Here is a 17430-nt window from a genome sequence, read left to right on the forward strand (position 1 = left end):
GTAAGTGCCAAGGAATGCTGAATGCTTTCAGTCCTTTCCAGTCCTTTGCTAGCAGCAGAGTAGAACTTCTGTGGCATTTGGAAATTAATTAAGCAGCAATCAGTTAAATGTTTAAACCTTTAAAACTTACATAGTGTCCATACTGCCTTCTGAAAGCCAAAGATAATTTTTGTTTGTCTTGTTTGTTTTTTTTCTAAATTGTTGACTAGATACCATTAACTTTGTTTAAGCTAGCCTTTGAATTGTTGTACAAGCTGTGGTATACAGTCAGTTAAATGATGCTTTTTAAATCTATGTTTGCAATTTTTAAAGAAATCAATGAGCCTGAGATAAATAAAAATAAAGGAAAAAAATCTAAGTTTACAGCCAAATGGCAGTTTAAAGTTTTGGATGACTTCATTAGTGCATAGTGCCAGGTACTTCTGTGCAATATGGAGACCTAATATGGAGCCCATTAAATCAGTGAAAGTTTTTTTTTCATTGAATTTGGATGATCTTGGGGTATGTGATTTCATTTAAGCCTTCTAAAATCTTTCTATCATTAATGGAATTCTGAATTTCACTTTGAGCTTCTGAAAGCTAATCTGAAAACTTTGAAAGCAAGAGGGCCAAAGTCAGTGACAGTGTCACATCAGTATCACACATTGAAAATTGAGTCCATTTGCTCAGAAGGTTTTCAAAGTTTAACAGACATTTTGCAGACTTGAACTGAATTTTGAGTGAAAATCTAAAGTAGGAAAGCTTGCAGCTTGATTTTCTTTGAAAGTGCTCCACACAATTCTACTAATGAAGCTAGTGGCTTCCCAGCCATTGATTGTATTAGACCAAACAGCTAAGAGTCACAGCAGTGTATGAAACTGTGCATTTTGAGACGTAACTCAAACTACAAAAAATAATTTAAAAAGGAACACATCTGAGAAACCAAAAGATGTATCCATTCTCTAGTCAGTTGAGGAATGCATGGCTGGTGAAAAAAAAAAACACTTAAAATTAACCCTTTTGTGCTTTTTGAGGGGCAGCATTTTATTTTTTTGGAAGTTCCTTTTGTTAAGAAGAACCTGCTGAAATATTGGTTTTCAACATATTTTCCCTTTTGCCACTTCCTCCTTTTTCATGTCCTTGTGACAATATTTAATAGAATTTGCAGATTTAAAATTGGAATCCAACAAGCCATGCACTGAGTACTTTTGTTATGGCCTCAGACTTGTAGTCTCTTAGGCTGCCAATAATACACCTTAGCACCCATGTCACTTCAGCCCCCACTTCCTCCTCTTAATCAATTGTATCAGTATTTCTTCCCCTGGCATGTTATCCACAAGCAGAAAATATGTTGATCAGTATTTCAGAGAAGGAAGATGCAGATATTATTTGCAGCAGAAGTCAGGACTTAATTAGCTATGGGTCCAATTTCACTGAGGCAACAGAGGACAGACTTCCTGGATTCTTCCTTTGGGACTAGTTATGTCCTCTGTTTCTTTGCTCACTATGGTTATAATGGAGAGAATACTTCCTTCTCCCAACCATTGCTTATTTTGCTTAGTTAAATTGTACCTTCTTTGGGGCAGAAGCAGTCATATATCCTTTTCTTATATAGTCTCTAGCATGGTTGGGGAATCTAAAAGCATGCAGAGATGAATTATTTACCTTAGGGTAAGAAGCAAGAAGATTTGCCACACATTAATTGCTCCACAGTAACTGTTCAAAGCTTTCGTATAATATAAACTTTCAGATCTGTAGATGGAAGCACAATTTTATAATTTTCATTGAATGCTAGTAACTTTAATTAAAACCCAGATGTACAATTGACTGGGGACTTCATCAGTTTTCTGCCTCCGTGATTCCTCAGAGCACTATCTGCAGAAATGGCATTCACAGGTGGGTAGCAGAGAGATTATAGGTTTGGACAAGTTAATTCAGAGAGGGCAATTTCATCTTGCCCATGTCTGCTGCAAGGTATTTGTAAATCACTAAACAAAACCAAAATATTTGGCATCTATCTGCGAAGGCTGATAAACAGTTCATCCTGCATCTATGCAGGCAGTTCAACTAGATGACTCTTGGGTTACCTTCCAACCCTATGATTCTGTGTTTCTATAACTATAAAAAATGTTTATGACTGCAATAGAAAGCAGGCCTTCTGCCACTGACTGGATTTAAGACATATACAGAATTTATAGAAAAAACATCATTTTCCCTACTTGATAGATAGGGACTGTGAGTATCCAAGGTTAGGCAAGTTGCTTAGGGGATTCATTACGTATAGGATACTTGCTGTTTCCTCTTGGTGAAATTACTAATTACATGCCTGCTAATTTTGAGGTGTTGCTGTTACTTTTCCCCTCCTTTTGCAGTTTTCCCTTCATTCTGTCTCTGTTCCTTGAATTTCACCTAAGGAAAGATCCCTTGGCTCTTCTGGTCTACTTATGGGTTGTTGAGAGACAAATAAATAGGATCTTTGTGCAGCTGATTTGCTGGTCAGAAAGTAAGGAGAAACCCAGGGGTCATTTTAGTGAGGGATTCACTTGCCATCCTGCACACCATTGGTATACTTCAGCAATAGAACAAGAGTCTCTTAATTATTCCCTCTCCTTTTCTCACTTCTCTGATATACATCATACCCTTCTCCAATTTCTGCTAGTGTTTTCATCATTGCTCCCTGCATGGGTGGATCCAGGATTTTGTGAAGGTGGGTGCAGGAGCAGCCAGCAGCGCTGCGGGGGGGGAGTTGCACTCCTGCTCCCAACTCCACAGCCATAGTTTTGTGAAGTTAGCCAGCGTTATCTCATGATCAATAGAAAGCAGGACCCTAACTTGCTCAGATGGGGCATCCAGGAATCAAAACACCTAGAAGTAGGGACAGTTTCTGACATTTTGTTACTTAGTGGCTGCCCACTGCAAGTTACCACCTGTGCCCTTAATGAACAGGAGTGTTATAAATACTGCAGAACTGTACAGTTGCAATATGTATTTCTAATGAGTGTGTTCAACATTAGGCATGTAATGTACACAAAACAAAATAAACTCCAAACAAATAGCACTGTGCATTATTGATAATGTGATGAAAGAACAAAATGATGTGGCATTCCTATGCCAAATTCTTTCAGATAAATAATAAAAGTATAAGAATGAAAAGATTCATGTAACCCTTATTCCAAGCACTGGTTGGCAGCAACAAGGGCTGGGTTCAAATTTTGGGGTACTGAATAAGTTTTCACTGGGCACGTCTACACAAGATGCTATGGCACCACAGCAACACACTAGGCACCACAACGTCCATTGGCAAAAACCGTAACACCACTGTTACGTCACCGTAACAATGAGCTCTCTCATTATACTACGTTGCTACAGCGATGTAGCGGCCAAAATAGCTGTGCGCAGCCTGCATGATGCAGTACAGGTTGTTACTGCACCATCTTTTACTACTTCCAAGTGGAAGTCCTAAATGACAGCATAGTAACAAAGGCACCATATGGCCACCTGTAGATGTGCCTGCTGTGGCTCAAACCCCTACCCAGAAATCTGGGATCACTAAATTGAATGGGATGCCCCTCATAAACAACCCCCCTCCTTGCAAACAGTGTAAACACACAAGGTCAGATTTACTACATCAGACAAAGACAAAGAAAACAGTGAATGCAATTCAAAACACTATGAACTACAAACTATAGTTTATAATTTTCACCCTTTGGGGGAAACTTCACCCATGCCAGGGAGTCTAGGACTTGGGAGCTCCCCCAAAGGGTTAGTTCTAGGGGTCTGCACTCCTATACTTGCCACTAGGCAACAGGCTGGACAGGGAGCCCACACTAGAGAGGGAGGGACCTTTGGGGTTCACTGCACACTGGGGAGCTGCTAGTGAGCATCAGTCCTTTTGCAGTGAAAGGGGCCCCTTGTTGGTCCTGGGAGACTGTAGGGTGCTGATCTCCACTTCCATGCAGTGACTTTGAGGGGATATCTTGGGCTTCAGTCAGTATACTGCACCCCCAAATTTCCTAGTTCAAGTCCCACAGCTCTGCTGGGGCAGGAAAGCTGCAAAAGAAACTCAGAGGGTCAGGCCTATCTGCACCAGGGCCTGAACTACAGAGCAACAAAAGAGCGAGGCTCCAACCCTGGCCAAAAACTGCCAGGCTCCAATCTTGGTCAGTTTGCTGCGGGGATTAATTCTCCCTCCTGCCACACATGGGGAGCCATTCTTTACAGCTTGCATTCAGTCCTGCAGCCCTGCAACTCCCCTTCTGTCCAGCTGAAAGATTCCTATGTACCTTAGCATGACATAACCCCTGGCACCCCAGCTAGGGTTTGACATGCTTCCAGCCTCTCTCTTAACTGCTTAATTTAAACAAGAGCACTGCACAGTCTATCCAAGCAGGCTAGGGATCTGATTTATGTACTGTATGTAACACATATCAGGAGGCTTCCTGGTCTCAGCGTACAGCAGGGGGTTCCTAAAACAAAGAGCCACAGATAACAGAACACCTCGGGGGGCTTTCCTGCTTACCTGCCCAGACAGCAAGAAGCAGAGGGGATGAGACAAGATACAACAAATACAAAAAACATGATCATACACAGCAAAGCAGACGCATATTAAACATGGTCATGTTCAAATTAAAACAATATACACATCACCATAAAACCAAAATACACTTTTCAGTACAAGCAAGATACCCAGCAACATGAAACTAGACACACTTTGCAGTGCAAAATTGCTTGTACATTTTTTGTGTGTTAAACTCAGAAAATGAGAACTTGTAGCCACTTTTGTCTTAGAAACATCAGGCTTCTCTTTTAAAAGTTTTCCACTTAACTCATGCAATTTTTCTAGCAGAATAACTGTTTTAAGAATGTGGAAGTGATAGGGTGATATAGTTCTGCAAGAGAAACTAGCAAAAATGTTAATGATGTAATAAAAATAAATACATGGGCAGCCATTTAGAAAATACCAATTGTAAATTATTTTTCTAGTTAAAAGTGTATGTTAATGAAAGATTGCTAAGCACATGCTGCAAGTTAGTCATAGCAAACGAAAAGCTTACTTTTAGAAAATATAGATCAAGGAGAATCCATCTAGTATTAGTTTTTAACTACCATAGTAAGCATAACAAACGGAGTCACATTGAAATGAATGACATATTTATACTCCTGATCATATTTCGAATATGTCCCATCATGTTTGAGGTATCATTAGGAAACACCAATTATACAATGTATACATTAGTTCAACTTTAATACCAAGAGACACTCCAATCCCTCACTTCCAGTGTCCTGAAGGAGATTTTAAGTAAAAAATCGGACAAAAAGAAAAACCAGTCAACAGGATAACAGAACCCATGTACGATCACCACCACCACAACAAATTAAATAGCCAGTAATTACATATAGATTCATAGATTCATAGATTAAGGGTCGGAAGGGACCTAGTAGATCTTCTAGCCCGACCCCCCGCCAGGGCGGGAGAACAACAAAAAAACCCCAAAAAGAGAAACGGGACTCAAATGAGTCCAGCCAGGTAGGCATCCAGCCTCTTCTTAAAGACCCCCAGGGTAGGGGCCAGCACCACTTCCCTTGGAAGTTGGTTCCAGCTCCTAGCCGCCCTAACTGTGAAGTAGTTCTTGCGGATGTCCAATCTATACCTCCTCTCCATCAACTTGTGCCCATTGCTCCTTGTTATGCCAGCGGGCGCTAGGGGAAACAGCGTCTCCCCCAAACCCTTCTGGTCCCCCCTAGTGAGTCTATAGACAGTCACCAGGTCCCCCCTCAGCCTTCTCTTATGGAGGCTGAATAGGTTCAGGTCCTGCAGTCTCTCACTGTAGGGTCTGCCCTGTTGTCCCCGGATCATGCGGGTGGCCCTCCTCTGGACCCTCTCCATGTTGTCCACATCCCTCCTGAAATGTGGCGCACAGAACTGGACACAATACTCCAGCTGTACATATGCTCCTACACAATGAATTACTGCTGAGTACTAGCAAAGAATTAGACTTTACTTTATATCCTGGAGGTCAATAGACTTCACCTATTTTGGACAAATATGGAGAATAATTCCTAGAATACAGATAAAATTAATCAAGCTGGCAATATGGCTATAGAAGCTAAATTTCAGGTGTCCAGGTCTGAAAACTGTGGAATAAACTTTTAACCCCTAATTCCTTAGGCTAGATTTACCACTGGTGCTACCAACGGTATTGAAGTCAAAGTGGAGATCTCTATTAAAAAGGATACATGCTTCCTGTCTAGTGTGTCCTCTTTTAGCACAGGATTCACTAGACGTGAGAGCTCCTGTATAGCTGGAGAAGGAATAAAATTTGACCTTTTGTGAGCGCAAGTTGCTAGGCGTTATCCAAACCTCTTTTCTATATTGAAAAAAAGTCTGAGATTGAGCTGAGAGAGCCAATGATTTAGTTCGTGGCTTTATTTTGTTTTCTTAACCAGTTCCCCAGTTCTTCATATTCAGGCACCTAGAGGGTTCAAAGGAATTTGGAACAACAGTGAGGGAGTGGACTCCCTTTTTTCTTTCCCTATGTCCATACTGTATTACTACCACTGGACGAATGGGCTTTCCATGAACTGCCCCTTCTGCAACTTTTGATACAACCTGAGGTTTCTGTGATGCATATATTGGCTTTGCTATAACAATCTTGGCTAGTTAATGCATCTATCAGAAAATCAAAGAGGATTTCCTTAGTTTTTGATCATAAAAAGTGTCTATGGGTGATAATGCCAAATCTCTGCCACTTCGTATGTAAATCCTTCATTGTAGAGGAAGTGGAAAACTTTGACATTGAGAAGAGAATTATGAATAAAATAATAATGTTATTCAGTTTGTAAAAGTTGTGAAATGCAACTTTGAAAAATTCCCATGAAAAATTATCATGATGTTTCTTATTCTGATGATGACAGTATGTTTACCTACCAATCTGGGAAAAACTAAATATGCACACACACATATATCTGACCAAAGTGGATGAGAGAGTAGGGTCCCTGGCACATGTTACTCCTAAGACATGGTTAACCAGTTAATCGTACCTTAAAGAGTAACACAGCCACATGTTCATATAATTGATTGTGCGATAAAACAGGGAATAAACCACAAAGTTATTATTACACAAAATGTATGTAGTAACTTTGTGGCTGGTTCCTGTTACACCTTAAATTGCATGTGTGGTCAGGCTGATCTGCTCTGATGCACTCCTGAAGCTAGAACTGACTGTCAGCTGATCAGGGCTCCCAGCTTCAGGAGTGCATTGGAGTCAAGGACTCCAATGTGCCTGCAAGGCTGAGAGTGCCAATCAGCTGACTGATTTGCTACTTGCTAGTACAGGGAGAGCCTGAAATCATGATTTTGGGCTTCCCCTGCACCAGTAATAGAGCACAATTGAGATCTGCTCCTTGATTCCAAAACACGCCTCCTTGCCATACATGCATAGCTTGGCAGAGGGCATGATTGCTTGGATCATAGATCAGCTCCCATCACACCTTTAACTGAATGTCTGCCAGGGGCCTCGAATTCTGCAAAGTAAATATATATTGTTGGATGCATGTAAGTTCAGCAGCTGCTCTAATAGAGCCATCTCTAATAAGCAGGTATATTTGCACGCTGCAGGACATGATTTTAGTTGCAATGTTTTTTGCTCAAGCTGGACACTTTCTGTATAAAAGGAATGAAACTTTTTTATTTCAGCTTGTAGTTTGTAATTGATATGAAAGTTGCTTTAAGGTAGATTAAAAGAAAAAATGTTTTTCTTTTACTAGAGTAGTTAGAAGAGGTAACAATAATTCTAGCAATTGCTGCTTGTTTTTTATATTTTCTAACTTTGCTGGTCACAGGTGTGTGCTCTTTTAATATTTCAGCAGTGCATGACAAATTAATGATCAATGTAGTAGGAACTGATATTAAGTGAGCTCAGAAATGAAAAATGTTCAGGAATTCATTTCATATTCATTTAAAATAAATATAGCTGGGCTTTGGTACTAATGTCCTCACTTAACATTAAAAAACCCTTTCTTTGACAACTCTCGCATGTACAAAACTATTTTCTGTAGGCCAGGCTTTCCTTACTTAGACATCTTGCACATTGGATGCGGTTCATTGTATTGCCATGACAAAATCTTTGTGGCTGGTAGATTCAGACAATGAATAGATTCCTTTGGTCATGTCCATGCTTACTCCCACAGAGCCCAGGTAGTGGTTAGTAGCTGGCCTTAGAATCCAGTGCGTATGGAGCCCTGTTTTAAGTAGAAATTATTCAAAGCCATCCTCCAGAAGTAAACAAAATAAGGTGGTTTGCCTGTGCAGTGATCAGGCTTGGTCAATCTTTTTTTTTTCTCCTTATGGAGTCAGAGGTCGCCTATACATGTGCATCAAGGCTGCCCTGACATGCTGTAATGGGAGCAGAGTCCAGTCTAGAGTGTGGTAATTACCGTGCTCCAGCAGACCTCAGTGTCATGTGTATCAGCATCCCCACACTGAAAAATGGTAGTAGGGGTGCTTTAACTAAAGCTTGTTTGATAAGCTTTTGTTAAAGTACCCCTGCTGCGCTTTTCATTGTGGCGACACTGGTACACATGATGCTCTCAGTCTTTTAATTAGAGTGGTTCTTGGAGCCACTCTAATTAAAGCATTCCCCACCCCATCCTGCTTCCCAAAGCATGTGTATAAATGCCCTGGAAGACTAGGGCTACAATGTATGTGAATAACACGTGGACCTTTAAGTTTCTTCATTTGGGTGTTTCTTTTCTCTTTTGTCTCTGCTGTTAAAACAATGTGTATTGCTTCTGACATGAAAAACATGAGCTCCCTTTCTAAAAGAACTACCTGTCTTGTTTTGACTTTAATGGATGTTGCTAGGGGAATGCTCCCAAATGATACGGTGCATAAGAGTCCTAGCCAGCCAGAGATGTTCCTAACAATAAAAGCACATAAGCAACATAAGAATCTGGGGCTCAGAGCACAAGGATGCACTTTTGCATGAAGGGTTAGAGACTAGTCTCAGCTCACAAACATCATTTTATCATAAGAAACAGTGCCAGCATTATGATTTGCAAAGTACCGAGGTGATGGCAATGCTTTGTGGCAGTGAAGAGCAGAAAAGCAAAGCGGGGGGGACCATACCATAGAATTAATTTTTCTTTATTATTTTAAAACCAGTATAACTGTAAGAACTCCAAACATCTTGTGTAGCTAAGTTTTTTGTTACAGTAGCTCAGACAAAAATTAACTGTAAGTCAGAGGCAGAAATAGAGAAATGTTTCTTGAAAGATTTGCTCCAGATTTACAAGATAGGAATTCTTTCAAAATGTAGCTAATCGTATGGTCTTGGTTTTTCATTTGCTTCCACTCTGTGCCAAAAGTCAAAGAAAAGCTTAAAATCTCATGGTTTATTCTGCTGATGGACTTTATTTAGCTGTGTGGGTAAAGAGAACAACACAAGCACAAGCAGATTAATTAGCAATCATTTTGCTGAGAAGTGGAATATTGCCCTACCATCTGCTGTGCCATTACTGGGAAAGTGATCTTGATAGAACATTCATTAAGCACTAGTCTTTTTTTAATACACTCTGTCACAGGAGTATGAGAAGTTTTCCAGGCTTCAAGACAATGGAATCCTACTGCAGTCTCAATGGAGGGATAGTATCTCTCAATTGTTGATGTTATATATATATTATTTAATTTTTAATCATGTAAAGTTATAATCTTTGTGCATAAATGGGATTTATCTCTCCTTTTTTTATCATAGCACTTTTATTGATGCTGCAACTAGTTGTCTTATGGTGTAGGAAAGTGCATAATATCAGTGAAGCAGATTATTTTCTCCCATGATAAAATATATGATTAGAGTGACTGAGAAGGGAATTATTTCTGTGTTTTCTTCATGCTTTCCAGTGGAATGAGATACCACTGTGGCCTTCAACCAAATACGTTTTCAGGGATCTGCCTGGATTCTGAGTCTCTTCAGTCATATAAGTCTTTTAGCTTGGATGCTGTGTACTTCCATCTTGTCTTTGAAGTCTTGGTGCCCCATCACCACTTTTCCACATTATGAAATCTCTCTGGCCGCATCTGCCTTTGGATTTCTCACTTTGGGGTGGCCTCATGGGAAGGGTATTGTTGCAATCTCTGTATTAATGGTGGGGAGGTGATGTTCCTTTCCTTTTGTATCCCTTTCTAACATGGAACTGTCAAGGCTGGGGATGTCAAATTTTTGCTGCAGCATGCTGCTGCTTGCATCCTAGCGTTTATGGCAGTGATCCTCTATGCCACTAAAGGTTAAATTGGGCCTTCACAGGCCATATCTGACCCTGATCCAGGCCATGCCCCTTTTCTTTTTGAGGCATGGTATTAGGGAGGGTTATGTCCTACATATTGTTACATAATATAGATGATGTAATGAAAAATACTGACAAGCTTTCCCTAGACATCCCTAACAATACTTTCTACTCTACCAACCCATTATGCTAAGAGAAAGCTTGAAGAACTTTGATATAACTCAATATTTCCTGCTTCTTCCAAGGTCTTTACTATATGGTTAATAAATGATACAAAAATCAACACTGTTCATCCAGCATCAAATTTCCACTATGGAATAAAAGAGAACAAAGATGAAATCAATATCAGTGTTGGTGGGTTGTAGGTGCACAGTGATTATAGAGAAGCAGAGAAATGGCTGAATCTGGTGACTTAGGGTGTTTTTACATGTGCTCCAGGGTGGTGGTGGGGGGAAGGGACTTTAATTAGACAGGCTCCAAGAGCCATTGTAATTAAAGCACCCACAGTGTCTCATGCATCAGCCTCCCTGCCCTTCAAAATGGTGGCAGGCATGTTTTTACTAAAGCTTGTTGAACAAGCTTTATTAAAGCACTCCCGCCGCCACTTTGAGGCATGGGGATGCTGATACACTGGACGGGAAGGCTGCTGGAGCATGCTAACTAGCACACTTCAGCAGATTTGAATAACTGAGTCTGCTCCAATGTGCTGTAATTACAACATGGCAGAGTAGCCTCCATGCACGTCTACAGGCACCCTTACCTCTGTTATATTCAAACAGCTTTGAGATGCAGATTACTTTTATGCAAAAAGTCACATTGTTTCTGGGTGTTATCGGCAATCCACTGAAATACTCTTTCATTCTTAACTATTTTACAACAATTCTCTTTGTCTACCTTAGAATTTTTTATTTAAAATATAAGAAGAAGATGATCTACATCCTAAGCAAATATCATTCAAGGTTCTGAGCTAGGATGACTTCAGAATACATCACTACACTAAAATGCATTGCTTTGTGGGGCTGCTGCTGGGAAAGGGATTTAGTGACTCAGAACTACAGTGCCAGATCCTGCTTGCAAGTGTTGAATGCCAAGTCATCACCATTTATTTTGCTCCTGCCCCTATGTCATTTTACTGCCAGACTGAGCACAAGAAGGAAAAGCAAGTTGAGCTGCAGCAACTTAAAAGTAGTAAAATACAACCTACTTCCAAGTCTCACACTGGGACCAAGGAAGAACTTGAATACATTCTCTGAGTCTGATTGCTCCTTCTGAGAAGGAAAAAAGAAATATACTGGGAAAGAAATTCAATATATGCTACTTCATAAACTGAAGCTGTGAACTGCCTCCTTTCATCCTATCTCATCTATGGAATTTGTAATGGAAGCAGCACCTGGTGAGAGTGGTTTCAGAGAAGACAGAAATTTCATTGAAGGAAGAAGTCTCTTTACACAAATGTTAAGGGCAGTCACATCAGTCTCCTTCTTTTCCTTTTTTGTGTCCTTGCGTGACAGGGTATTTAGCAGAAATTGCTGATTCATTGGAAAGACAGGGCTGCACCATGAGCACTTTTGCTATGGCCTCAAACTTGCAGCCTCTGGGCTGTCAACCATTCACTTTAGTGTCAATACCACACTAGTCCTCGTCTGTTGCCTACACGCCTATCATAAAACCTATTACCTGTAACCATAGCAGCCAGCTTAGATATGAAACATCTTTCTAATGCATAGCATATGGACTGGCAGCTAGTGGGATTAGCAGAAGCAATAAGAGTGTCATCATAGGTATGGTGATTGGAATGCAGGTCAGACAACAAGGAGAGAGAGAAAACTCACATTGCTGAAGCTGAATCAGAGGTCTACCTGGAATGTTTAAATGACTAAAGCAGGCATCTGTACATACACTGCTGACATTCATCATGTCAAACTAAGCTGTGCATATAGCATCAAAGCCTGTTCACATATGTAAGCTCTGGAATTGATGTATATGTTTGGAACATGAGGGCTTGTGTTCATTAAACAAAAAATTAACAGTATAGTAAAATAAGCAGGGAATATATCTATAATGCACATCTGACCCAGAGACTAATTATTCACAGACAATGTTTCATTCACAGCCAGATGCTTCTCTTTTACATCTTCTGAACTCCATTGAACTGTCTCTCTTGTTTTTTCTTGACATGCCCATAACCATATCTAATCACTCCACGACAGTTCAAGATAACACTGAATGCATGTGGCCCAAACAATGATACCTTCATTATTGGAGCTTTTTTGTTTAACACAGGATTGTTAAACATGTGGTCCTGTATGATCTGGCCCACAGTTCACTGGACCAACCCCTTGTGCCAGCCGTAGACCTGGGTACTCAGTGTGACACGTGGATTGCACCCTGAACACAGCACGCGGAGTTGATCTGTGGGGCAGGCTGCATGCAGTGTCCCAGACTGATGACCTGTGCTGCCCACATCCTGTACACAGCAAGTCCCAGGATGAGCACATGCTGCAGGTGAAATGTGGGCTGGACCCAGTGCCACGGGTACTGCACAGGCAGTAGGTCCTGGTCTAGCCTGCAAACCAGCCCAGCAGCTCTCATTTGGCTGGCAGAGCCATATGAATTTGACACCTCTGGTTTAACATATTCTTACATATAGTGCCTTATACATTTGAAAGCATAGTTCTGTGACACGCTTGATGTTAGCGTTTGTATGAATATACACTTATTCAATAATACCATGCACAATCTTTTCATTTTTTCTCCTAAATATGTACATTTTCTCCTACCTATATATTTAGTGTCTGAGATTTTTTTTTTTCCAACCCAGGAAGAATTTGCAAGATAGCCTAATTAAAAGAATTTGTAAAGATATCTTTTGAGAAGAGTTCTTCAACTGATTTTTTCCCCCACTATACTTCCTAGCAGTTTCTGGTGCTCCTAATCTCCATCTGTCATTCTTGAAATGAAAAGTGCATCTTGAAGACTAAGACCCTTGACTGTACCTGCACTGTTATCTAGGGAATAAGAATCTAGCTGAATTGAATTCCTTTATACAAGCATGTAAGATGTTTCTGCTGCCAGTGAGATTTTCCTTTTCAGGATCATGATTTTGCTTTCTGAGGTTAGCCATCCTTCCTCATTAGTCTTCTTGCTATTTTCCCTTTTAAATAAACCTACCAAATCAGGCTTTATATCAATATGTTGTCTTTTTTGGAGTCCTGTAACATATCAGCATTCTTATTTTATATATATAAAATAAATAATAAGGTGCATGCATATGTATATATGTTTGTGTGTGTGCATATTTTGTATTTCTGTGAAGAAATTCTTTTGCTGATGTGCAGGACTTATAACATAATCTTTTTGATTATGATATTAGAGTGTATCAGAACTTTGAGCCAATGGTTCATCTGCCTGGAAGCATGTAATTTATTATTTATTTTCCCTCTTTGCAGTTGACCCAGGCATAGCCTTTTATTGCTGGAGGAGAGCTGAATAAAATTAAACAATCCAGTATTTTTTCTCATGTTTACATTTCTCTCTATATTGAAGCAGTTGCTCTCCTCAGACCCAGAAAGAACTGAATCCTGCTTTCACTGAACCTTATGGAAAGACTCTCCTTCAAAAGTGACATGGTTTTGTTAACTCCAATATTTTTAGACCCAAATGGTATTTTTCTGAAGATAGCAGTATATTTTCCTTAGGTTCTCAGGGCTAGAAATGTTTTCTGAGCTAATAGGGATCTAAAAGTATTTTAAAATATGTCTCATATAGTGCTTTGCAGAAGTGTTGGACTAATGGCCCTGGGAAGGGAAGTCCTCTGCTTAGTTGTCTGGAAAAATGAAGAACAGGCATGAGCAAAACTTGCAACTGTGTTTTTAGGCTTATTTGGAAGGATTGTGCCTAAGGATGAGAAGACAGCTTACTCTGCACTGCTGTCCTAGACTTCTGTCCTGCTTTCTTTGTACTCACCCCTTTCTTAGGTTTTCTGGGTAGGATACACTTAGTAGTGCCTTATTCAGCTGTCTCCATTTCCTGGCTTCTCCTGTTTGCTCATCTCTTGCTCTGTCTTCACACAAATGCCTTTCATTCTGAAATTCCATCTGTCCAAGCAGTACAAAAATGGTAGCTCTGATATACATTCTCAGATGATAGTTTTTTCCCTGTGTTCACAGGGTATATATATCATCCATGCATTTATGGGATATATATATATATATATATACACACATATATATATATATATATATCCTGCATAACTATCTATCTATCTAGATATCCCAGCACAAGCACAGCTGGTTCAAGTCTCTTCCCCCCCTCCCCCACCACATATCCTTGTGTAATTGATGTTACTTTAAAATAAAACTTTTTTGAGCTGATTTGCAGACACAACTAAGGTAGGTTTGAGTGTGGGCAAAATTTTCAAGGCTGAATATATGACTCTGAAAATCAGAGTAACTGCTTAAGCACTTCTGAAAATGTTAACTCTGTCTATGTCTTGCCCCTGCAGAGAAAAGTACAGGTAATCCTGCAGGAGGCCATTGCAGGTAATCTTCCCGTAGGACAAAGTTTCTGTGTAGCATTGAGTAGCCAGAGTTTGCCTTAAACCATAAGGATTTGTATTTATTCCTAGACTCATTCTTTCTTTTTCTCATCATTATTATTGTAGTTACTCTGAATGCTGCTGCTGTTCACATAAATGTCCAATCCATATAACCATACACTTTTGGTGGAGAAACATGTTCTCATTCAGACCAAGTGATTTTGAGGAATTTCAGTGACTCCTGTTGATATACACAGATATGATACCATAATCAAGCATTGCTCTCTCCCTTTGTGTTGTAACTTTGGCCTGGCATCAGTCAGTGGGTTTTTCACCTTTCAGTAAGAGCAGAATCAAGGCAGTGAAAATTATTCACTTTCTCCTATATCAAAGGAAAGCAACTGTTGGTATCTATATTAGAATTGTAAATGTGATAAAGTATACTACATTGTTTCACTGTGCTGTATCAATGGAAAATATTTTTTTAAATAAATAAAGTGTATCCCATTGTACCATACTGCCTGACCCTTCTCTTGTAAACCCAGTCACCTTTATCCATCTTCCTTTAAAGAGGTACTGGTGGATTTGCTACTTCATCTTTCCTCTCTCTCCACACTATATTGATTGAGGGTGCTGCTAGATCTGAGGTGACAGAGGGCATTTTAAATTAGTAGTAGGTCACTGCAAGAACCAGGGGAAGCTGAATTAAGAGGCCATCGATTTAAAAACAATTACCGTGCTTTTAAAAAAATCATTTATTAATCATGTAATTCATTGCCTCAAGATGTCTAGGCCCAGAACTTCTGGAATTTAAATGCTTTGAAGTTTATGTGAATAATGAAAATATGCATAGTGCTACTAGATGAAATAAAGTTCATGTGGCTTCAAGTCCACAGGCTTCAGAATACAAGTATTAATCATATCAAGAAACTTTCTTGATGAGCATATTATTTTTAAAATGTGCTTTAGGATGTATTTGGCTATTTTTAATGCATTTGTTGATGTCTACTTTTAAAGGCATGCTGAATTCAGTGGGGCAATTATGATACTAGTAGAAAGGAAACTAATTTAAAAAGACAGAGGAAATAAGCAGCATTTGTTATGAAGTAGATCGATCTGGGGGTAGTGTTAGGTGTGCTCTTTGGGGAAACAGCCAGCCTTATTTGTTTCTTCCTGTGTTCAAGAAAGGAGGAGTTTGAGTTTCATTGGCTTCAGGTTAATTAAAAACATCCCACTCATCCCCCTGAACAGTTTAAAATACCTATAATGAAAGCATTCAGGTGAGCAACAAGGGGAGTAGTCATGAATTAGAAAAAGACTCAAACTAATCAGCCCTTTATTAAAGGATAGCAATGAATTTAAACACCGAGCTGTAGGCATTAACCTGTTTGAATGTTGCTTGGCATTTCTGAAATGCTTTTCAAAGTGAAATTAGATACATTATTGAATTTGTACTTTAGAACATGTTGCAAAAAGATTAAAGGGCAGAAACTGTTATGTATCTATAGGAGTGTTCAGTATACTTTGGCTTTGCATAAGTCTTGCAGGGAGGTGCTGGTGAAGAAATAGCTTAATCTTGTGGGAGAAGGAAACACTGCTAGAATGTCACTACTCTGGCAAGAGCACAGTCTTAATCAAGACAGTACTGTTCCCACAGCAGCACAACTGCTCTGTTGTGAATAAAGTGAAACAGCTACAAAGACTATGAACAGTCATTCATTTCCAGGAAATTTCCACTTCTAGAAATCTTCCCAGGAGAGGGAGCAGTACAGGCATTTCAATCTGCAGCTGTTCCCTCTTCCTGGCTCCCCATGGCTTCCCAGACTGGGGTTGTCCTCCACTCCTCATGGGCCACAGGGGGAGTAGAATGGCAGGGTGAGCGTAGACTGGGAGACATGGGGAGAATCGTCTCACAGCTCCATCCACTCCTGGTCTCCAGCAGCAGAGCAGGGCATAGGGAGGAGAAGGGCAATGCCCCCTGCCCATTCCCCTGACTGAAGACACCTTGGTCTGTAAAACTAGTGAAGAGCAGCAGGTGGCTGCTCCTCCACTGCTCCCAGTCTGGAGGGAGCAGCATGGCATTCTCCCCTTCCCATTCCCCACACTGGTCTGTTCCCGCTCTGAGCAATGAGTGGGGAGTAGCATATAGGTTGTCCTAGTCTTGTGAAGGAGGTGGGGATGGGGCAGCAGCAGGTCTGCTCTTCTGTGATCGAGAGGAGTTGATCTGTGGGGAAATGCCTCCCTACATTCCCCAGACCTGGATCCCCTAGTCTGGGGAAGACACAGGGAAAGCTGCTGCTTGATGCCTTCCGATCATAGAGGAGTTGAGCATGCAGGCGTTCATGCTGCTGCGAGCAATCCTCTTGCAGGAGAGATCATCCAGGTGTCAATGGAGAAGATCTTTCTCCTGGAGGGGGCGTATTTCCTCTGGGAGAAAGTTGAATGAACCTTGTACACCAGCAATTTTTACTGGGAGAGTGTTGATTCTCCTGGGAGAAACAAAATGTCTGTACATGTCCAAAGCCAGTATTATGGGACTTCAGTCTCTGGGATTGAACTTTACATTGTAGCATAATGAAGAGAGTGGGGTGACCAAGGTACCAGACTGGGGGGGGGGGGGGGGGGGGAAAAAG

General features: G+C 40.4%; 1 protein-coding gene across 4 annotated transcripts in view; it reads left to right on the top strand.

The window, feature by feature from the left end:
- RGS7 (regulator of G-protein signaling 7) overlaps positions 1-17430 on the top strand; it is a 600793-nt gene that overhangs the window by 421122 nt on the left and 162241 nt on the right. The window lies entirely within an intron of this gene.

This window comes from Gavialis gangeticus, unplaced genomic scaffold (assembly GCF_001723915.1).
Source record: "Gavialis gangeticus isolate Ggan-Ray unplaced genomic scaffold, GavGan_comp1, whole genome shotgun sequence".
Lineage (NCBI taxonomy): Eukaryota > Metazoa > Chordata > Crocodylia > Gavialidae > Gavialis > Gavialis gangeticus.